Here is an 8,736-nt window from a genome sequence, read left to right as displayed (position 1 = left end):
ATTTAACTTGAGAAAAAGATTTTTGGACTTGGTGAATTTTTTTATTGAACTGCAGCCATATGATATGAGGTTCTACCGAGATATGAGTTCAACTTTGACAAAAAATTTTCAACATATGAAAATTGAAGAAAAAACTTTTTAAATATCATTTTATACAGTTTATTAATATAATGAGATAAGATTTTGAATTTAACTTGAGAAAAAAAATTTTTTGGACTTGGTGAATTTTTTATTGAACTGCAGCCATATGATATGAGGTTCTACCGAGATATGAGTTCAACTTTGACAAAAAATTTCAACATATGAAAAATTGAAGAAAAAACTTTTTACATATCATTTTATACAGTTTTTTAATAATAATGAATTAAGATTTTGAATTAACTTGAGAAAAAAGTGCCACATAAAGATTTTTTGGACTTGGTGAATTTTTTATTGAACTTCAGCCATATGATATAGAGTTCTACCGAGGCATGAGTTCATATTTGACAAAAATTTTCACACATATGAAAATAAGAAAAACTTGTATATTATCATTGTTATACAGTTTATTAATATAAATGAGATAAAAATTTTGAATTTAAGGCTTGAGAAAAAAGTTAAAAAATGGACTTGGTGACTGTTTTATTGAACTAGTGCATATGATAAAGATCTACATTAGGTGGTATACTTAGTAAAATGAGCTGGTATCAACATATGAAAATTGTTCACAAAACCTTTTTATATATGATGTCGAGCAGTTTTGTAAATATGAGAAAATTTTGAAGTTTAACTATAGAAAAATGTATATGGAGTGAGTCTTGGTGAATTTTTAGTGAATATAGCCATATGATGAAAAGGTTCATACCGAGATATGATAAAAAACTTTGAAAAATGAAGTTTCAACATTATTAAATTAGTGCAACAAAAGATACGTTAGATGGTAATACTAAATAAAAATGAGAGCATTGTAGAAAACGTGTCACAAAACCTATATAGGGGTGGTGAGGTCGGGCAGGCATGTCATATGAGAAAAATTTCACAAGTGAAATATATATGACTATTTATATGGAGTGTAATGCCGGCATAAGTCATATATAAATAATATATTGAAATAATCATATAGAAGGCAATATGATTAAAAAAGTTAAAAATAATGAAGTTTTACTGTTGCATTATTAAATTAGTGCAACATAAAGATACATTAGGTGGTATACCTTAGTAAAATGAGCTGGTTGTAGAAAACGTGTCACAAAACCTATATAGAGGTGGTGATGTCGAGCAGGCATGTCATATGAGAAAAATTTCACACTTGTGAAATATATATGACTATGTATATGGAGTGAGTCTACCGGCATAAGTCATATATAAATAATATATGAAAATAATCATATAGAAGGCAATATGATTAAAAAGTTAAAAAATAATGAAGTTTTACTGTTGTATTATTAAATTAGTGCAACAAAAAGATACGTTAGATGGTATACTAAATTAAAATAAGAGCATTGTAGAAAACGTGTCACAAAACCTATATAGGGGTGGTGAGGTCGGGCAGGCATGTCATATGAGAAAAATTTCACAAGTGAAATATATATGACTATTTATATGGAGTGTCATGCCGGCATAAGTCATATATAAAATAATATATGAAAATAATCATATAGAAGGCAATATGATTAAAAAAGTTAAAAAATAATGAAGTTTTACTGTTGCATTATTAAATTAGTGCAACATAAAGATACATTAGGTGGTATACCTTAGTAAAATGAGCTGGTTGTAGAAAACGTGTCACAAAACCTATATAGGGGTGGTGATGTCGAGCAGGCATGTCATATGAGAAAAATTTCACAAGTGAAATATATATGACTATGTATATGGAGTGAGTCTTGCCGGCATAAGTCATATATAAATAATATATGAAAATAATCATATAGAAGGCAATATGATTAAAAAAGTTAAAAATAATGAAGTTTTACTGTTGTATTATTAAATTTAGTGCAACAAAAGATACGTTAGATGGTAATACTAAATAAAATAAGAGCATTGTAGAAAACGTGTCACAAAACCTATATAGGGGTGGTGAGGTCGGGCAGGCATGTCATATGAGAAAAATTTCACACAAGTGAAATATATATGACTATTTTATATGGAGTGTCATGCCGGCATAAGTCATATATAAATAATATATGAAAATAATCATATAGAAGGCAATATGATTAAAAAAAGTTAAAAATAATGAAGTTTTACTGTTGCATTATTAAATTAGTGCAACATAAAGATACATTAGGTGGTATACCTTAGTAAAATGAGCTGGTTGTAGAAAACGTGTCACAAAACCTATATAGGGGTGGTGATGTCGAGCAGGCATGTCATATGAGAAAAATTTCACAAGTGAAATATATATGACTATGTATATGGAGTGAGTCTTGCCGGCATAAGTCATATATAAAATAATATATGAAAATAATCATATAGAAGGCAATATGATTAAAAAAGTTAAAAATAATGAAGTTTTACTGTTGCATTATTAAATTAGTGCAACATAAAGATACATTAGGTGGTATACCTTAGTAAAAATGAGCTGGTTGTAGAAAACGTGTCACAAAACCTATATAGGGGTGGTGATGTCGAGCAGGCATGTCATATGAGAAAAATTTCACAAGTGAAATATATATGACTATGTATATGGAGTGAGTCTTGCCGGCATAAGTCATATATAAATAATATATGAAAATAATCATATAGAAGGCAATATGATTAAAAAAGTTAAAAATAATGAAGTTTTACTGTTGTATTATTAAATTAGTGCAACAAAAAGATACGTTAGATGGTAATACTAAATAAAATAGAGCATTGTAGAAAACGTGTCACAAAACCTATACATTTTTTTTTTTTTTTTTTTTTTTTTTTTCGTCAATAATTATTTATTTAAAATCTGTCGGTACGGACAATAATTAAATTTTTTGAGCCAGCCTTGTCGATTAAATTCTCACAAGAGATGGTTGGTAGGGTTCTGGAGGGCTAATCATCATCCTCCATGGGCAGGTCGAGGGGTGTTTTCTTTTAAGTCTTCTGACGGTTTGGCTGTTGTCCAAGATGTTGATGGCCAATGTGTTTGGGTGGTTATGGAGCCTATTGATGTAATTCGTGCTCACTTTTTCGAATTTCATCTTCTACCCAGGGAACCCTGAGTACCTCGTGGATGGTGCTGTTGTCATGGTAAGGATGAGCGTTCGAGACCATTCTCAGAGCCTTGTTCTGCAGCCTTTGGATGTTCCTGCAGTTTGATTTGCAGGCAGTGCCCCACAGCTGGATGCCATAAGTCCAGATTGGCTTAATGATGGTTTTGTAGACAAGCAGTTTAAGTTTGCTTTTAAGCTTCGAGCGTCTTCCAATGAGCCATTGGAATTGCTTCAGCCTCTCTTCAGCCTGCTTTCTCTTCCTTAGGATGTGTGTGCGCCATGTTAACCGCCTGTCAAGCGTCATGCCCAGGTATTTGGGCGTGGGATTTTCGGGAATATATTCCCCATTGAGACTGACAGGCGGGCAATTGCCGTTGCGGAGTGCAAATGTGGTTTGCGTGGACTTCTCAGGGTTTACCGAGATGTTCCACCTCCGCAGCCAGGGCTCGATGGTGTTTAGCTGATTTTGAATAATTTCCGACGCATCCTCTGGGGTTCCTGCTGTGGCAAGGAAGGCTGTGTCATCGGCGTATGTGGCAACCAATAGGTTCTCGTTGAAAAATGTAGGCATGTCCGCTGTGTACAACGTGTACAATAGAGGGCCTAGGACGCTACCTTGTGGTACACCCGGCTTCGATACCTTTTGTGGTAGATCGCGCATCTCCGCATCTGACATAAAAGCTTCTGTTGTCGAGGTAAGATTGCAGAAATGCGTAATGGGGTTGAGGCAGGTTTCTCTTAAGCTTAAGCAGTAGCCCTGGGTGCCAGACTCTGTCGAAAGCTTGCTTCACGTCAAGCATTACGGCGCAGCAGTAGTTCTTCTCCTCGAATGCGTCCAGTATCACTTTGACTAAACGGTGGCATTGTTCCGGGGTGGAGTGAGAACGCCTGAAGCCAAACTGGTGATCCGGAATCAACCCAGCTTCTTCCAGCACTGGCAATACTCTGCGCAAAAATACTCTTTCGAGTATTTTGGAGAGTATCGACAGCAAACTTATCGGACGATAAGAGCCAAGATTGGCTTCAGGTTTGCCAGGTTTGGGTATAAGAATTACCTCTGCTCGTTTCCAGATGGTTGGAAAATGTCCTAGCTGAAAGCACCTGCTGTATATGTTGGCGAGGAGTTGTAGGCAGGGAGGGGGAAGAAGCTTAACAGCCAGTGCTTCAATGCCATCAGCGCCCGGCGATTTATTCGTCTTGAGTCCCTCGATCTCAAGTTTGACCTCATCCACCGAGACCATAGCTAGCTCTTCTTGGTTGTTGTTGGTGTTTTCATCTAATAGTTGTAGGGCACGTTGCGTAGCTGAGATATCCAGGTCGGTGCATCTTATTATCGGCTTGAAGGCTTCGCTGAGGTGCTCCACAAAAGCTTCAGCTCGTTCTTGCTCTGTGCGGCACCAGGCGCCACTAGCACGCTGGACTGGAGCAACTCTCTTAGTAGGTCGTTTTATATGACGAGTGACCTGCCAAAGGTTGTGCTGTGGGTCTCCAGGCTCAACATTGGCCAGGAACTCTTCAAACGAGCTCTGCCTGAGCTTTAGGAGCTTATCCTTAAGCTGCTTTGCGGCTCTGTTAAATACCCTTTTATCTCTAGGATTTCTGGATAGGAACCATACTCGTCGCAACCGTCTCTTCTCAGCTACTAGCGAGGCGATCTCTGAAGACCAAAGGTGTAGGACCTCGTTGGTAGTCTGGGAGAGATTGGGGTTCTGGGGAAGCATGTGCTGCTGCGTTGTGCATGTGTTGCGTGAGCTCGTCGATGGCGTTGTTCACTTGCTCAGTGGTGGTAAGATCTTGCACTGGGTTGACATTTTCCGTTAGCCAGGCTTTGTAGGATTGCAGTCTCGTGCTCTTCTTGATCATCCTGGGATGTGCAGCTTTTCTCAGTGCAGGGAGGTTCAGCCGCAGTTCCACTGCGCTGTGGTCGGAGAAAAGGTCCGCGTTAGAAGACAACGAGACTTTGGCACTATCAAATCCTTTGGAGAGGGCCATGTCCAGGGTGTCGGGAATTTTGGTCGGATCTGTTGGCCAGTAGGTGGGCTCTCCTGTGGTGTGGCATACGATGCTCCTGCGCTGGATGCACCTAAGTAGTGCGCTTCCTTTAGGGTTGCTGACTCGGCATCCCCACCATCGGTGCTTTGCGTTGAAATCGCCCCCAATTAGAAATCTGTTACCCAGACTGCTCAGCAGCAGATCAAAATGCCTTTCTGATACTCTGTGTCTGGGGGGGAGGTAGACCGCGGCGACTGTAAGGTCGCCTTGTGGGCTGGGCAGATTGACTTTGGCACATTGTACCCAGTCTTCCTCTAAGGTACTCAGCTCGTTGTACTTTATGCCCGCTTTAATAATAATTGCCGCTCCGCCATGAGCTCTGCCGCTAGGGTGGTCAGCGTGGATGATGTCATACCCGTGAAGTCGGATGTATGATCTATTGGAGAAGTGAGTTTCGGAGATGAGGAGTATGTCTGTGTTGTGTGTGTGGATAAAGTGTTCCACTTCTGGCCGGCTTTTAATCAGGCCGTTAGCGTTCCAGATCGTTATGTTTAATCCCGTTTGCATAATGATTTGCAAACGGTAGCAAGCATTTGGGTCATTTGACTCATGACCTTTTCCATCATGCGCTCAAACATGGCCTCCATTCTGGCCATTGCCGCGTCAAGGGAATTGCTTGGTGGGATTAAGTTGGCGTTGGGATGTAGGATGTTATCTTGTGGGGCAGCGTTTCTTGCTGTATTGGCATAGCTAACATTTGGGTCGATTCTGCTTGCGTTGGGGTCGATCTTGCTGAGGTGGGGCGGCTGGTAACGTGAGGTTGCCTGCCTGGGGGCAAAAACACTCTTCGCTCTCTTGTAAGCTGGACAGCCTTTGTATGAGGCCGCATGTGGGCCCTTGCAGTTAAGGCAGAAAGCCGGTTCACTGGCGTTCTTTTTGCATTCAGCAGTGGAGTGCTCGTCTCCACACTTGACGCAACGATGGTCGAGGTGGCAGTATCTTTGGGTATGCCCGAAGGCCTGGCAGCGGTAGCATTGGGGGACATCGTTGAATTTGATCGGCGGTTCAACCGTGACCATGGTGCTGCATATCCGTTTGATCTGGTATACCTCCTTATTGTTTTTGGCCGGCTCCAGACTTACGAAGAAGAGGTTTAGAGGCTTCTTTGTACCCCTTTTATTGGGATTGTGGACATCCCTGACCTTGTGCCCGTGGCGGCCGAGTCCCTCTTTGATGTCTTCCAAATCGGTCGAGTGGTGGAGGCCTTTGATGACCACCCGGTAGGCGCGTTCATCTCGGGGTTGAAAGGTGTGGAATCTATTTTTACTATCGCTCAAGAAAGTCTTTAGTTTGGTAAAGGCATCCTTGTTGGGGGTCATGACTCGAATGAAGTTATTCTGGCTGGCTTTGTATGTGACCTCTACATCTTTGCCTAAGGCGCCAGAGATGGCTTTGGATAGGTCCTTGATGCTGGTTACATCCGGGATGAAGATTGGCGGTGGCTTGATCTCCTTGGGTGCTTTTTTCCTCTTGGTCATGCTTTTTGGATGTCTTAGGAGCAGCTGGTGTCTCTTCGTAATCATCACTAGAATCTGTTTCATCATCGTCCTCAGATAGGATTCCGAATGAGTTATTTTTAAGTCTGCTTATTAATGCAGCTCTGGCTGCCTCGCTGGTGCTGGCCTTGTCCTCCTTATCGGCTTTTTTTGGCATTCTTGCGCTTTATTTCTCCAGGCTCGGAGTCGCTGGAGTCACTATTTTTATATTTGATGTTGCCCTTCTTTCTAGGCGGCTGGGCTTGCCAGCTCATGGTGAGAAACTGACGCGAATTCGAATTTTGAAGGAGTTCGAAATTCGCGCCAAGCGTTGATGTTTTGCTATTTCAATGGTTCGTGTCTTGGGTGATGTTTGCGACTTTGCTAAACAGCTGACACCGACACAGCGTTTGTGTCCTTGCTATATCGATGGTTCGTGACTTGGATAGCGTTGATGTTTTTGCTATTTCGATGGTTCGTGTCTTGAGTGATGTTCGCGACTTTGCTAAAAAGCTGATACCGAGCTTTTAGCTTTAGAGTCTTATAAGCTTGGAACTTTTTCACGCAGCGGCTCACGACTTGGGTAAAGTTCGAACAGCTTGTGATCAAGCTTTAAAGCTCGATAGCTTCAAAAGCTTGGAAATTTTCCACGCACGTGGTTATTTTTGCAATTGGAAAAACTCGATTTTTCACAATATTAAGAGTGTCACTGTCACTAAATTATTCGCACTTTGTTGCATTTATGATCCCACACAGGGAAATCTAAATTCCGTCTCTGTCGGTAATGTTTTTATAGGTTTCTATGGTTCTCACACGGAGCACACACGGAGGCACGTCTGTTCACTTCGAAAGTTCGATCGCGACTGAAAAACCTATACATGGTGGCAGTGTGTGCTCATCACGTATATATGTATTGGATGCATATATTTCAGTTTGCATATTAAGTAATAATTATGTTATTATTAATTAATTATTAGTCTCATCCGATATAAAAATTGATACTATTATATGGTTATATAATTATTACTATTATATAAGCATATAATGTATTAAATGTCTTTTTCAAAAGAAGACGGTGTTTCGTAGCTAAAGAATTAATATTTTGTGAATAATTGAAAAATCCTCTAGGACACTATTGTGGACGGAGGTTTTTACTAATATAATATTGTCTACACGTAAATGCAGAATTAGATAAAATTATCAATTTGTCATCAAAATAAAATAATTTTTTATTCAATTAATTGAATTTAAATTATAAATATGCATGTGTGATATAATATATTTAGTAAGTTGAAATAAAATGATATTTTTGAACGATTATATGCATATATATTTTATATATAAGTATATATATTTATATAAACAATTGTGAATTATAACTAGCGAACGTGAATGCTATCTAATTATGGCCACATTCGTATAGTACATGTCAAGTATAACATATATATATATACAATTATTGAATATTATCGTTTGTTATTCAAAAATATTTGTGAGTTGTCATGTATTTTACATATTTGAAGATTTATGTAATTATATTTTAAATATATTTACATAATGAAATGAACATTATTCTGGTTGATCCTGCCAGTAGTTATATGCTTGTCTCAAAGATTAAGCCATGCATGTCTAAGTACACACGAATTAATAGTGAAACCGCAAAAGGCTCATTATATCAGTTATGGTTCCTTAGATCGTTAACAGTTACTTGGATAACTGTGGTAATTCTAGAGCTAATACATGCAATTAAAACACGGACCTTCTGGAACGTGTGCTTTTATTAGGCTAAAACCAAGCGATCGCAAGATCGTTACACTGGTTGAACTCTAGATAACATGCAGATCGTATGGTCTCGTACCGACGACAGATCTTTCAAATGTCTGCCCTATCAACTTTTGATGGTAGTATCTAGGACTACCATGGTTGCAACGGGTAACGGGGAATCAGGGTTCGATTCCGGAGAGGGAGCCTGAGAAACGGCTACCACATCTAAGGAAGGCAGCAGGCGCGTAAATTACCCACTCCCAGCTCGGGGAGGTAGTGACGAAAAA

The 8,736-nt window shown here is 39.4% G+C and overlaps 1 non-coding gene across 1 annotated transcript in view; it reads left to right on the top strand.

Moving 5' to 3' along the window:
* Positions 1 to 8,256: 8,256 nt before the first annotated feature.
* Positions 8,257 to 8,736, top strand: part of LOC117577527 (small subunit ribosomal RNA) — a 1,997-nt gene continuing 1,517 nt past the window's right edge. The window contains exon 1 of the ribosomal RNA XR_004573278.1: positions 8,257 to 8,736. This exon is cut by the window's right edge and continues 1,517 nt beyond it. This is a non-coding gene — a ribosomal RNA (small subunit ribosomal RNA).

Source organism: Drosophila albomicans, unplaced genomic scaffold (assembly GCF_009650485.2).
Source record: "Drosophila albomicans strain 15112-1751.03 unplaced genomic scaffold, ASM965048v2 utg000353l_pilon, whole genome shotgun sequence".
In the NCBI taxonomy this organism is placed as follows: domain Eukaryota; kingdom Metazoa; phylum Arthropoda; class Insecta; order Diptera; family Drosophilidae; genus Drosophila; species Drosophila albomicans.
The sequence above is the reverse complement of the archived record's forward strand: the minus strand, read 5'-3'. Positions and strand labels throughout refer to the sequence as shown.